This window comes from Anomaloglossus baeobatrachus, chromosome 5 (genome assembly GCF_048569485.1).
Source record: "Anomaloglossus baeobatrachus isolate aAnoBae1 chromosome 5, aAnoBae1.hap1, whole genome shotgun sequence".
Taxonomy (NCBI): Eukaryota; Metazoa; Chordata; class Amphibia; order Anura; family Aromobatidae; genus Anomaloglossus; species Anomaloglossus baeobatrachus.
This window is the reverse complement of record NC_134357.1, coordinates 251865893-251880914: the sequence shown is the minus strand read 5'-3', so window position 1 is coordinate 251880914 and position 15022 is coordinate 251865893. Positions and strand designations below refer to the sequence as shown.

The window sequence follows — 15022 nt, the reverse complement described above, 5'->3', positions numbered from 1 at the left end:
ACATTGATAATTCACGATGGAACATCACACCAGTAATATTCCCAGGATTATGTTGTGGTCAGGCATATTGTATGATAGCCTTACTACTCTAGTCTTCGTGACATCTACACTAGCAGCACAATAGTTGCAATTGCTTTGGAGGTGGAACCATTGTTACAGCCATTTCTCCAAAGTGTCCCAAGAGCTGTTTTTCAACACAATACCATGCTAAGGCTATGTGCGCACAGTGCGTTTTTCACGGCGTTTTTGCGCGTTTTTCGAGTGCGTTTTTGGCCTCAAAACTGCAGGACTTTGCTTCCCCAGCAAAGTCTATGAGTTTTCATTTTTGCTGTCCGCACACATCTGTTTTTTTTACCTGCGTTTTTGAGTTAAAAAAAAAAATGGACATGTCAGTTCTTTCCTGCGTTTTTCTGCGTTTTCCCCCCATGCAATGCATTGGAAAAACGCAGCAAAACGCAGAGATCAAAAACGCAGCAAAACGCAGCCAAAAACGCACCAAATCGCGGCAAAAACGCATGCGTTTTTTTATGCCTTTTTTCGACGCAGGTGCGTTTTTGTGCGTTTTTAGCGGCCAAAAACGCACAAAAACGCAGCGTAAAAAAGACGCAGTGTGCGAACCTAGCCTAATTGTGCTTCTATGAACAGCCTACATGACCTAAACATTCTACCATAGCCTATATTGTCTCCGTATTTGTCTCCTATTAAGCACATCTTGAACACCATTGGCTGGCAGTTGCAAAAAGAGCTGAAAGCAGTGGATCCTTTACAAATTACATAACCAAATGCATTAAGCGTAGCAGAATATTTCTCAATATATATAATCATTAATAAACTAATTGATGGAAGCATTTCAGGAATAAAAATGACCATCCTCACATAATTGCTTTACTTATTTCAGAACATATCTATTCCCATTCCCCTCACAGATTTATGAGCGCTCCGAGCAGCCATCTTGTATTTCATATGGAGAAGAAAACGTCATTACATCTCAAAGTCAATACTGTTGGCTAATAATAATAATACAGGTGGCCTGGCAGCATCCCATTTTGTCTAGTACTTTTAAAAAAAAACAGCTTGGTCTTCAAAACCTGCATATTCAAATTAAATGGAAAGGTAAAAAAAGTGGCTTGCTCCAACTCATCCTAACAGCTGCGGTAGAAGGGATAGTGTATTAGAGGCATAATGCCAGGGAGTTTAGGCTTCCAGACCTTGCTTCTGCTACGTAAAATATCTATTCCATTCTCTAATAATAACGCTCTTATCTGTATTTAGTGTAGGGAAAGCTGCTTGAGAAAGGATAGTGTATTAGAGGCATGTAGGTGGCAGGGATTCTAGCCTTACAGACTGTGTTGCTGCTATGTAAAAAATCTATTCTATTGCATAATAATAACTATGCTCTTGACTGTATTTAGTGTACGGCAAGCTGCTGCAGAAGGGATTGTGTATTAGAGGCATGTAGGCAGGGATTCTAGCTCTACAGGCCATGTTGCTGCTATGTACAAAATCTATTCTACTTTATAATAATAACATTCTTAGCTGCATTTAGTGTATGGAAATCTGCTGGAGAAGGCATTGTGCATTAAAGGCATTTAGGTGGCAGGGATTTTTGCCTTATAGACATTGCTGCTTCTACATAAAAAATCGAATCTATTCTCTAATAAAACCTCTCTTAGCTGCAGTTAGTGTAGTGCAAGCTGCTGGAGATGGGATAGTGTATTAAAGACATGTAGGCAGGGATTCTAGCTTTACAGACCTTGCTGTTGCTATGTAAAAAAATCTATTCTATTCTATAGTAATTCTTCTAATAGATGCATTCAGTGTAGGGCAAGCTGATGCAGGAGAGAGAGTGTAATAGAGTCATGTTAGGCGGATTTCTAGCCTTGAAGTTCTTGCTTCTGCAACCTAAAATCAAAAGTCCTGTTCAGACTTTCATCTATTCTATTCCCTATTAATGCAGTTAGGTCCAGAAATATTGGGACAGTGACACAAGTTTTGTTATTTTAGCTGTTTACAAAAACATGTTCAGAAATACAATTATATATATAATATGGGCTGAAAGTGCACACTCTCAGCTGCAATATGAGAGTTTTCACATCCAAATCGGAGAAAGGGTTTAGGAATCATAGCTCTGTAATGCATAGCCTCCTCTTTTTAAAGGGACCAAAAGTAATTGGACAAGGGACTCTAAGGGCTGCAATTACCTCTGAAGGCGTCTCCCTCGTTAACCTGTAATCAATGATGTAGTTAAAAGGTCTGGGGTTGATTACAGGTGTGTGGTTTTGCATTTGGAAGCTGTTGCTGTGACCAGACAACATGCGGTCTAAGGAACTCTCAATTGAGGTGAAGCAGAACATCCTGAGGCTGAAAAAAAAGAAAAAATTCATCAGAGAGATAGCAGACATGCTTGGAGTAGCAAAATCAACAGTCGGGTACATTCTGAGAAAAAAGGAATTGACTGGTGAGCTTGAGAACTCAAAAAGGCCATGGCGTCCACGGATGACAACAGTGGTGGATGATCGCCGCATACTTTCTTTGGTGAAGAAGAACCCGTTCACAACATCAACTGAAGTCCAGAACACTCTCAGTGAAGTAGGTGTATCTGTCTCTAAGTCAACAGTAAAGAGAAGACTCCATGAAAGTAAATACAAAGGGTTCACATCTAGATGCAAACCATTCATCAATTCCAAAAATAGACAGGCCAGAGTTAAATTTGCTGAAAAACACCTCATGAAGCCAGCTCAGTTCTGGAAAAGTATTCTATGGACAGATGAGACAAAGATCAACCTGTACCAGAATGATGGGAAGAAAAAAGTTTGGAGAAGAAAGGGAACGGCACATGATCCACGGCACACCACATCCTCTGTAAAACATGGTGGAGGCAACGTGATGGCATGGGCATGCATGGCTTTCAATGGCACTGGGTCACTTGTGTTTATTGATGACATAACAGCAGACAAGAGTAGCCGGATGAATTCTGAAGTGTACCGGGATATACTTTCAGCCCAGATTCAGCCAAATGCCGCAAAGTTGATCGGACGGCGCTTCATAGTACAGATGGACAATGACCCCAAGCATACAGCCAAAGCTACCCAGGAGTTCATGAGTGTAAAAAAGTGGAACATTCTGCAATGGCCAAGTCAATCACCAGATCTTAACCCAATTGAGCATGCATTTCACTTGCTCAAATCCAGACTTAAGACAGAAAGACCCACAAACAAGCAAGACCTGAAGGCTGCGGCTGTAAAGGCCTGGCAAAGCATTAAGAAGGAGGAAACCCAGCGTTTGGTGATGTCCATGGGTTCCAGACTTAAGGCAGTGATTGCCTCCAAAGGATTCGCAACAAAATATTGAAAATAAAAATATTTTGTTTGGGTTTGGTTTATTTGTCCAATTACTTTTGACCTCCTAAAATGTGGAGTGTTTGTAAAGAAATGTGTACAATTCCTACAATTTCTATCAGATATTTTTGTTCAAACCTTCAAATTAAACGTTACAATCTGCACTTGAATTCTGTTGTAGAGGTTTCATTTCAAATCCAATGTGGTGGCATGCAGAGCCCAACTCGCGAAAATTGTGTCACTGTCCAAATATTTCTGGACCTAACTGTATGTTAGCTGCATTTAGTGTGGGTTAGCTGCTGGGATAGAAATAGTTTTTGATTAGAGGCATATAGTTAGGGTATATCGCTTTACAAGTCGTTCAATAGATATACTGCTGCTGCAACCCAATTATGTTGTTCAGGCCATAAGTGATGTTATGGAATATGTGTGGGTGTAAGGTGGGGATAGCACACAGAGAAATATATTGGTGGCTGGAGACCAGGTTATGTAGGATGGCTGCTGCCATCAGGTTATGGAAAGCCTTAAGGCCGCTTTACACGCAACGATATCGCTAACGATATATCGCTGGGGTCACGGAATTTGTGATGCACATCCGGCCTCGTTAGCAACGTTGTTGCATGTGAAACCTACGAGCGTCCGCTAACGATCAGAAATACTCACCAAATCGTTGATCGTTGACACGTCGTTCATTTCCCAAATATTGTTGCTCATTCTGGACGCAGGTTGTTCGTCATTCCTGAGGCAGCACACATCGCCACGTGTGACACCCCGGGAACGACAAACAACAGCGTTTCTGCGTCCTCCAGCAACGAGGTGGGCATGTCGTTAATGCTGCTGCTCTCCACCCCTCTGCTTCTATTGGTTGGCCGCAGTGTGACGTCGCTCTGACACCACATGAACCTCCCCCTTAAAAAAGAGGTTGTTCGCCGGCCAGAGTGACGTCGTTAGGAAGGTAGTTCGTGTGACGCGTACTAGCGATATTGTTCGCCATGGACAGCGATTTGCCCGTGACGCACGAACGACTGGGGTGGGTGCTATCGCTAGAGACATCGCTAGTGACGTCGCAGCGTGTAAAGCGGACTTTGGAGTCCACATGCCTAAACGCAATATTTCCAGGCAAAATAGTCAAGCACTAAGCACCCAGTCTACTTTTTCCATCTCCATATGGTCCACATGCAAATCTACACACATGTCACAAATTCATGCCCACTTATTGGTTATCATCTAGGGAGACTGAATGGAATACCGATGGGCATAATGTAGCTGACATGTAACTACTGCCCAGAAAGCCTTGAAAACTTGTGTAATGTGGAGCTCCAGTGTGCTGTTACATCACACACCAGTAGATGAGCTGCACTTGCATGCGCTGCTGCAGCACTGCCAGATCATTAACAGTTGTAGCAGACTTGTAAAAATAAGCACACACGTGGTGTACCTTTACAAGTAGCTCAGGCAAATCTGGTAGGTATTTAAAAAATGCAGAATCACTAGGTTGATCACCTGGACTAGGCATAGTGCATGTGCAATCTTGCCAAGATCTAGAGCTGCCACCAGATTACGGACATTATCACACACAACCATGACTGATTGTAGTTTCAGCTGTGAAAGGCACAGAGCTGTCCTATCTGATAAACTTTTCAACAACTGCACAGTGGTGTGCTACATTGTTATATAGTTACATAGGTTGAAAAAAAGACCTAGGTCAATCTAGTTTAGCCTTCCTCCACTAATTCTATATTTTGTCCCTAAGTCACTTATAACCAACCATGTTATGTGTACTGAGGAAATCATCCGGCCCTTAATTAAAAGCTGTTATAGTATCTGTCATTACTACCTCTTGTGGTAGGGCATTCCACAGTCTGACTGCTCTAACTGTAAAGAACCCTTTCCTATTTAGCTGTCGGAATCGCTTTTCTTCCACTCGCAGTGAGTGCCCCCTGGTCCTTAGTATTGTCTTTGGAAGAAATAAGTCATGTGCCAGTCCTTTATATTGCCCACACATGTATTTATACATATAAATGAGATCTCCTCTGAGACGTCTTTTTTCTAAGCTAAACAAATCCAACTTTTTTCGACCTATCATCATATGAGAGGCCTTCCATTCCTTGTAGTAGTCTAGTTAGCCGCCTTTGAACTGACTCTAACTTCTGAATGTCCTTTTTAAATGTGGTGCTCAAAACTGGATCCCATATTCCAGATGTGGCCTCACAAGTGATTTATAGAGGGGTAACAATACGTTGGGATCGCGGGATCTAATCTCTCTTTTTATACACCCTAGAATCTTGTTTGCTTTAGCAGCTGCTGCTTGTCATTGAGAGCTGCTGCTCAGCTTATTTGTAATGAGAATACCCAAGTCCTTCTCCTGTTCTGTAGTCCCGAGTTTACTTCCATTTAATGTATACGCAGCTATAGGATTACTCTGTCCTAGGTGCATTACTTTACATTTATCAACATTAAATCTCATTTGCCAAGTATCTGCCCATTCCGACATCTTATCCAAATAGTTTTGAAATATTGTACTATTAAGGTCAGTTTTTAATATCCTACATAGTTTGGTGTCATCAGCAAAGACTGACACTTTACTATCAATCCCATCCACAAGGTCATTAATAAAGAGATTAAAAAGAATGGGTCCTAGCACAGATCCCTGCGGCACCCCACTGCTGACTATGGCCCATTTAGAGAATGTACCATTTATGACTACTCTTTGTTTCCTATCTTTTAGCCAATTCCTTACCCAACTGCTTATAGGTTAAGGTATTGGCTAAAATATAGGAAACAAAGAGTAGTCATAAATGGTACATTCTCTAATGGGATGCTGTTTGTCACCTAAATATATTAGATTAGATTCCGCAGAGTCCGTTGCTGCTTCACCAAGGTAGTGCTTACAGCTTACAATTCTGGGATTGCATACAGTGAAAAATATTAGTGGCTGGCAACCAAGTAGAATGTTATTGCTATCTAATAATCTGTGAATGAGGGTTGTCTGATGGACCTCTAAACGTTTGAAGTGAGGGTCGCATGATAACCCTGTTTATATGGTGGAAGAGGAGATCAAGAAAATTAATAAACCATATCCTTTTTTTTAGGTGGGAAGGGGTTCATGGGAATATACCAGAAAAAAGAAACACCTCACCCTTGACCTGAGTGGGTACTCTGGGGAACCGTACTTCCATCCCTGTCATGCGTCTGGATTTGAACTTTTGAGTATGTGTCTACCAGACCACAGTAGATTCACCTGTCCTTTGGGTGTTAAGTTTTTGTTATCTATGCTGTGGTTTTATTAGGGTAACAGGTTTATTAGAAAAAATCATATACAATAGGACCAATTGTGTTCAATATACGCAAAACAAAAAAACTAAAATTTAAACTTTTATTGATATATTTTAAAATTTAGACACCCATTAATAGTGAACACACAAAGGGTATAGATGATGAAGGGGAGGAGCTAAATATTGTTACACTTTTGCTGCATCTTTTATGCCTTTTCCCATTATTTCTTGTGTTTTTGGTGCAGATAAGAATCTGCGTTTTTAGGTATTTTTATAGTACAGAAAAGCTTTGATTCTGCTCTTATGATGCAACTGAAGTTTTTTTCCTGCGTTTTTTTAAGCTCCACATAGAAGCCTCTAGAGGGAAAAAAAGCACCAAAACTGCAGAGTTCAGCGGCGTCTTCTCATGGAATTACATCCACTTTGCTTGGACAATTAAACACAGCAGAATAAATGTGCAAAAAAGCAGCAGAAAAACCCGGCATTTACACTACATGTGAACACGGACTAAACGTCCAAATAGAGTGGATAAGGCATCATGAAATCTCCACCCTCGGTGTCTAAAGACGCTGCTGAACTGTCCGGTTGAGTGTTTTTTTTCTCTATAGGCTTCTTTTATGGAGCCTGAAAAAAAGCAAAAGCAAAAAAATGCTGTTGTATTTTTAAATGCAGATTCAAAAATTTTCTGTAGTTAAAACCCGGATTCACATCTGCTCCAAAAATGTATCAAATATCTGGGAAAACGTATAAAAAATGCAGCAAACACAGAATAATCAGAGAAGATTGTTATTGCGTTGTGTGGTGCAGACACCTGCAGAAAAAAATGCAGCATTTACACTACATATGAACATTTCCTCAGTGATACACTTTTATTACTTTTTTTATAGGTTTTAATAGAGAAAAATAATAAATTGTGCCATTTTTTTCACCATCTACCAATCCCCATAAATAATCTGATTGCTTTGCTGTTCAAGTCGTTACGATTACAGGGACACCAAATATGTCCATGTTATTTGCTGGTTTGTGATATTTATTATGTTCTTAAAAAGCGCAATCAAAATTACATTATTCTATTGTTTTATTATTTTTAGTAATTTTATTCCAAGAATTTTTTTTTTTTACTCTGTTTCTATAATACAACACACAGAGATGCTACTCTGTACAATGGATCTCTAAGTACTGTGTAATCTGCTGTAGCGTTAGAGGCTGCAATGCAGGTTCATCTATATAAAATTATCTTTCTGACATCAGCAGAGCCTGTGGCTTAACATCTAGGGCTGCTGTAATGTGTTTGGTAGTTGCTGGTATGATTCCAAAGTAAAGGGAGGTATAAGATTTTATATTTTTCTCATTTTTTTGTAATAGTTTTATAGCAATAGAAGAATCTGACTTTTTCCTTCACCTACATAGAGATGCAGTATACTTCTATCTATATCTGAATAACTGAATAATCTGCTTCTGGCTTCTCTGCCTCCAATACAGATCAAGATTACCAAATCATCCTATGCCCCTCAGTGTAGGCAGTGGCTCAATGGTAGAGCTGATGCCTACAGACAAAGCGCTTATGAATTCAAGTCAAGTTTGTGGGAAACCGGAGCAGATGAGAATTTATGTGCTGTTCTTCTTGAGTTAATTTATTCACAGAACTGAGAGGAGGAGCTGGGAAAAAAGCAGTGAACGGTGGGACTGCAGGAGTGAGCCATCAAATTGGGACAGTTAGGCTATGTGCGCACGTTGCGTACTGTCACTGCAGAAATTTCTGCAGCGATTTGAACAGCACACGTGCGCTTCTAATCGCTGTAGAAAAAGTCCGTAATGAAAAAAAAAAAGCCAATTCCATGCACTCTGACTGCAGCCCCTCCCATAGACAGGGCGGGGGATGCAGGCAAAGTGCAGGAAAGAAGTGACATGTCACTTCATAGAACGCGCACTTCGGGCAGCAGCCAAAGCGCTGCGCTCTAATACGCCACGTGCGCACAGCTCCTGCACAATCTCCATAGATTGTGCAGGGGACGCAGGACGCATGCAGTTACGCTGCGGTGCAGATCGCAGCGTAACTGCATGCAATTACACAATGTGCGCACCTAGCCTTAGGAGGTATATGTGAAGTGATTGATGGCTGATCAGACAGCATAGGCCCAAACTGCCATAGTTTAGTCTGTGGTCAGGGCTATTCCAATTCTAGCAGGAACCACTAGCGACTACATCATTGTGATCTCTAGTCTGTATAGGACAGAGAGAGAGGGGAGCCAGTACGATCTGAAATTGGCATGCATCATATAAAAAGTGAAAATTCACAGATTTATTCCAACTGTACTGTCTCTGTATAGGACAGGTAGGGTCAATAGCAGGTTTTATTGTCTTACCTTTACCCCTTTGTGGGTTGTTGTAAGAACATAACACTCCCTCTGGCTACCCTGCTGCCTTTTCCTACTAGTTGGATTGCTGCTGATCCCACCAGCTCTGCACTGCTGTCCTTGCTTTGCATGGGACCTTGCAAGGAAGAGTGAGGGACGTCATCATCCGCCACCTTGTTTTCCACTTCCGCACTCTGGTCATCTCTCTGACTTATTGACTTAACAACATCACTTGTTGGCAACTATATCTCATCATCATCGACCACTTGAGATACAAATTGCTTTTGCACACCGTGGTCTTCTTCTGACCATGGCTGCTCAAATATTTGTGAATCACTATACACAATCTCCTCATATCTATTTTGAAACATACAGGGTGAGAGACCGGAGTCAAGCAACATTCATGTAAAGACTTGCTCCTCTGAGTAACCAAGTGTGGGGTCACTTGTCTACTGGAGCTTGCCATGATGGGAGGAATAAGGATTAGGTTGAGTCTTAGGTGGTCAAGACTCTTGGCTACTGAGACTGGACTGTGCGGAAGACAAGATGGTGATAGGAAACAGATTTGAAGCATTATCTGCCATACCATTGACCCCCTAATAACACTGTACTGGCTTCAAGAGTGTTGTGCCGTGCCCCCTGTAAAGTGGGACAGGAAGCTAGGTCTTGTGGATGGTCGTGTATGGTTTTATTTTTGAAAGACAAAGATGTAGCCCAGGAAATTTTTTTTTTTTCTGCAGGACCACCTGCTGGCTTTTCAAAATGTATGAATAAGGGCCAGTTGATGGCCCTCCAAAAATTTGAAGTGAGGGCCGCAGTATATCTCTGTTGATAGGAGAATCAAGACCAGAAAAACAAAAAACAAAACATAAACCATATTCCCTTTAAGGGATTGAAAGAGGTGCATGCAAGAACACCAGATAAAAAGGAACATTTGATTTGGCTTTATGTCCTGCTTCTGTCAACCGCTGTGGTGGAGATGTCGGGTCAATCCACGTTTTGTTCATTTTTAGAAAATTCAGCCTGTTAGCATTTACAGTTGATCAGTTATTATGACCCCAGGGGCACTAAAATCTGCTTTGACAAAACACTAGCAACAAGGCAGGTCAACACCTCCAAGGCATAGAGGGACAGCTTATGCCACATGTCCAGCTTGGATACCTAATAGTTGTACGGCACAAGGAATGACAGAGGACACTGTTACAGTCTGCTAAGTACTTCTTCAATATCGTCATAAACTTTTTCCTCCTTGTCAGACTACCCTTCACATCAGTGCCTGGATGCTGGGAGAGTCTAATGAAACTGTCCCAGACCTTTGAAAGTGCTCCCCTGCCTTTGTTGTATCTAGTGTGTGTCTCCCTCATCTTTGCTACTTGGTTGCCCAAGGAACTATGATCTGTGCTGTCAGCGTTGTCAGATGGGAATTTTTTTTTTACTAATTGTTCAACTAGGGCTTTCTGTTATTATCCCATTTTACTAGCCCTCTACACCTCAAGAAGAAGAAATGGAAAGTTCTACTTGTACCGTAGGTCAAGAAGGGTGAGCAACCAGTAATTAGTGTTGGCCAAAATGCGAATAACATGAATGAGAGTCATTTACATGTAGCTCAGGCAAATCTAGTAGGTTTCCAGAAATCGCTGAACCACTAAGTTGACTACGTCGGCCAGGCCTTGTACATGTGTTAGCATGTAAAGCTTCAGAGCCACAACCTGGTTACTGCCATTATCACACATTACCATGCCTGGTTGTAGATTAAGTGGCGAGAGTCACAGAGTCTGTTCTGTTATACCTTTCAACAACTCTGCAGCAGTGTGCTGTTTGTCACCTAACGAAATTAGTTTCACCATAGTTTATTGCCGCTTCACCGAATGCTGCAGTACTTAATTATAGCTTGTTACTGATATGGGTAAGGTGCTCAAAGAAGACAATTTAGAGATGAAGGAATAGGAGGGAGTACAGCAAGAAACTCTGATGAAACTAAAGCCTGCATCGGTAACACATGTGCCATCCCAACGTCTGACTCTGTCAGAGCCTCCACACAAGGTCCACCCAGTGTGCCATCAGGCAAATGTAGCATCCCTTTCCACAAGCACTTGTCCATCCATTGGTTGTTAAGTGGACCTTCACAGTAACTTCGTTGGTCAGGGCACAGGTGATGTTATGGGACACATGGTGGTATAGGGAGGGGATGGTACACTGGAAAAATAGTGACTGCTGGGGAACAAATACTGAGGGATGGCCACCACCATGAGGTTGCAGAAAGACCCAGTGTCCACAAGCCTAAACGCCAGCATTTCAAGGTTAAGTAGTCTGGAAATGTGCCCCTTTAGTGCTTGGGCCTGTGAATGAGTGGGGGACCTGAGTATATACATTTGCATTCCAAGGCCTCGAGTAATGATAACTGAAATCTGTCCTGGTACAAAGAATAGGAGAAGTTTGCTGATGGTACTTGTTATTTGTGCAACAAAATTTTGGTGAGGGCCGGCTGCTGTCTCTCTAAAATTTGAGTGAAGGTCGGCTGCTGGTCATCTTAAAATTGAGTGAGGGCCGCCTGCTGGACTTCTAAAACTTGAGTGAGGGCTGATTGTTGGACCTATAAAAATTATAAGTGAGGGCTGGCTGCTAAAAATTGATTGAGGATCCTCTGCTAAACCTCTAACAATTAAGAGTGAGGGCTGTCTACAGGCTCTCTAAAAATTGAGTGAGGGCCACCTACTGGACTTCTAAAAATTGAGTGGAGGGCACCTGTTGGCCCTCTAAAAATTGTTAGTGAGAGCCAGCTGCTGGCCCTCTGAAAATTGAGAGAATTCCACTTACTGGTCGTCAAAACTGCGAATGAGGGTCAGCTGCTGACCTTATAAAAATTGATTGTTGGACACATGCTGCCCCTCTAACAATTGTGAGTGAGGACTGGCTGCTTGGCCTCTAAAAAGTATGAGCGAGTGCCGCATAATGATATGGTAGAGGAGGAGGACATGAAAAATAATAAAAATAATAATAAAAATCCACAAAATTAACTTAAACATTTAGGGAGCTGTGAATGCGGCCTGTGAGACTCTGATGTAACTTAACCCCTTCACAACCTAGAATGTATATGTGCGTCCTAGGTTGCCTCCTCCCACGTTAATCCTCGCACATGTCTGCTGATCTGATCACCAGACATGCACGGCTAATAGGCACGGATGGATCAGAGATCCACCTGAGCTTGTTAACCCCTTAGAATACGCTGTTCGCAGCCATCATTGGTGGCCCCGTGACATGATCATGGGGCGCCAATGGGTTACCATAGTAGCATAGGCTCAGATTTTGAGCCCTGTCGCTGTCATGATGTGTTTCCTTTGAATGCCAGCAGACTGCTGGCACTTACAGTAACACAGCATTTCTGCTGTTATGAGTGTTGTTGAAGCATCAATCTGAACAGCACAAGTGACTGTGCAGTAATTAATTTCCCTTAGGGGCTTGTAAAATCAGTGTAAAAAATATTAAAAAAATCAAAAAACCTAAAAGTTTCTATCACCTTTTACCCCATTAAAAATAAAACAATAAAAAATTACACAAATTTGGTATAGCTAAATTCAGAAATGCCCGATCTATCAAACTATAAAGTTAATTAATCTGATCGGTACACAGAAACAGAATCGCAATTCTTTTTTTGAACAAATTTCTGAAACGAAAAACGGAAAATCGCCGGGGGGGGTGAAAGGGGTGGGTGAAGAGGTTAAGTCTGTGGAAAGTAAAATTATGAGTAAAACCCATTAAAAATTTGAAGGGAGGGCCCGCATAAGGAGTATAAGGAGAAGAAGGGGGAGGACGAGAAAAATAAAAAACCATGAACCGTATACCCTTTTTAGGGTGGGAAGGGGTGCATGGGAATACACTAAGAAAATAACATTTGAATTCGATTTATGTTCCACTAATGTCATCCACTGGTGTTGAGAAGTCGGGGACAATTCAGTTCTTGCTCATTTGGAGAACAATCAGTATGTCAGTGTGACGCCCTGGCAAAACCAGGTAGTCACACAGTAAGGCCCCCGCACAACACCTTCCCACACAGGGTTACATATAGCTGACCTGAAACCCTAGCCACCCCCCCTAGGGTAGAACAGACACACCAGTGGGCCGGACCAGGCGGATAAGAAACTCCCACCTAGGGGTCTAGAGAACCCGGGGCGGGATAACAGTCAGTTTTAAGTTGGAGTTTAGGTGGAGTGGAGTTGAAAGGAAAGGCATCGGGGTTGGAGCCCCGGTGTACTGGCTAGGTGGCAGATGGTGGTCCGTATCTAGCAAAAGACGGGAAGACGGCTGCCGGAGATCCGAGGTGGACCGGGACAGGGTTGGAGCCCGCCGGTACCGACACCGGAGAACCGACCCGGAAACCGTGCACAGAGGGGGTACTTGGACCCGGAAGCCAGGACCGGAACCAATGGTCTAGCTAATTAACCAATTGAGGGCAGGATTATAGGTCTTGTCCCAACCAAAGTCCCAAAAGCAGAAAGCCACCCACCGAAGGGGATAGGGCATGTGCCAGGGCCCGGTAGATCCCAAGGGTCAGTGTCAGTGGGCAAGGCTCCCAATGAAAAGGACCGGGAGCGGACTCCCGTTTTTCACACCGGGAAGTCCAACACACCACACACTGAGTGCAGAGGAGAGTGATACGGATCATCAGCCCGGGTGTGGGACCAGATACACCCGACCGTGGCAGCCGGCCACCAACTCCTTGGTTTACCACTGTACTTGTGTGATTTATTCAACCGTGAGTAACCTAACATCCCCTGGTCCGACCGGGCGCGCCGGCCCCTGCAGTTACCATCCCTGGCACAGAGACATTGGGCTCCGGGGCATCTATCCCTACCCACGGAGGGGTTAACATCCAGCTGCCATCCCATCGCCCCCGGGAGTCCCACAACTGCAGCGGTGGTGACACACTTCACCACACACCGTGGGTGGCGTCACAAACAGTTTACGGCAAATCCCCTACAAATACGTCCCCTTTTATTTGAAGTGTCCGCGCGACCCCCGGGTCCGGTAGAATCCCTCGAGCCACAGTGTGGATCCGGATCCGAGCAGCCCGGCTGCTGGCACGGGGGCGGCACATCAGCATTTTCAGTTGAGAGGCAGATGCTTCTATTAGTTATTATGCCCCTGATGGCACTAAAATCCCACAGAATTAACTTATGAAACAAGGGAGCAGTGACTGTGGTCTGCAAGCCTCAGATTTGCCTGAACTCCATGTAAAAAAAATAGTCGCATTCATATGTAACGCCCCTGCAGCGGTCGAACCGCTCGGATCCGGGGGTTGCTGTGGCTCAAGGGTCTCCGGATCCGGGGGCCTGCGGCCACTTTAAATGTAAAGGGGGGTATTTACAGGGGAGTAAGAGTTCATGACGCCACCTGTGGTTCGCTGTAAGGGAAGTACCGCTGCTGCTGATGGAAGTACCCGGGGGAGATGGAGTGGGGCAGCCAGATGATCTTCCTTCCACGGGTAGGGGAGGCCCCGGGACTCTGGATGGTGGAGTGCAGGGGAGCATGGTGCAGATTGGAAGCAGGGGAGGGCAGCATACTCACTCAGGCTGTGTTGGTATGGATGCGACCAGAAATCAGACTCTGACACAGAAGTAAACCAAGTCTCTGAGTGCCGCTGACACTTCAGGGGAGCTCGTTCGGGAGTCTGCTCCCATTGGTATTGCTGATGGTCTGTACCTTGCCTCCATGCACTGTATTTTAGATGTTCTGAGTGACAGCTTTGCTTGATGCTGTCGGGGTCCCGCTCCCTAGTGTGAAGTAGGGGAGGTGTGCTCTCAATGGCTGAGACTTGTGATTTCACTGGGCCGCATAAGCTGGAAAGCCCTAGCCCCCTCTTTTGTGTTGATGCCTTTGATCTCTGAGCTCTTGGGGACAGTTCATAAAGAGACTATCCTCCACAGGTTAATTATCAGGTTGCGTGAAGCTTCTCCCTGATCTAGGGTCCGTTACCCTGCCATTCTTGGTACCGGTTCGGCTACTAGGTACTCCGGTGCCAACTGCTATCCAAAACTAAGCTGGGCACCCTTCT

General features: G+C 43.6%; 1 protein-coding gene across 2 annotated transcripts in view; it reads right to left on the bottom strand.

The window, feature by feature from the left end:
* Positions 1 to 15022, bottom strand: part of LOC142309912 (membrane-spanning 4-domains subfamily A member 8-like) — a 102758-nt gene that overhangs the window by 73977 nt on the left and 13759 nt on the right. Inside the window, exon 1 of one of the 2 annotated variants that reach the window (XM_075347378.1) lies at positions 2202 to 2261. The exons of the other annotated variant lie outside the window; for it this stretch is intronic. The gene's annotated coding sequence lies outside the window, so the exon portion shown is untranslated. Of the gene's footprint in view, positions 1 to 2201; positions 2262 to 15022 lie in introns of those variants that run through there. 2 annotated transcript variants of the gene reach the window in all.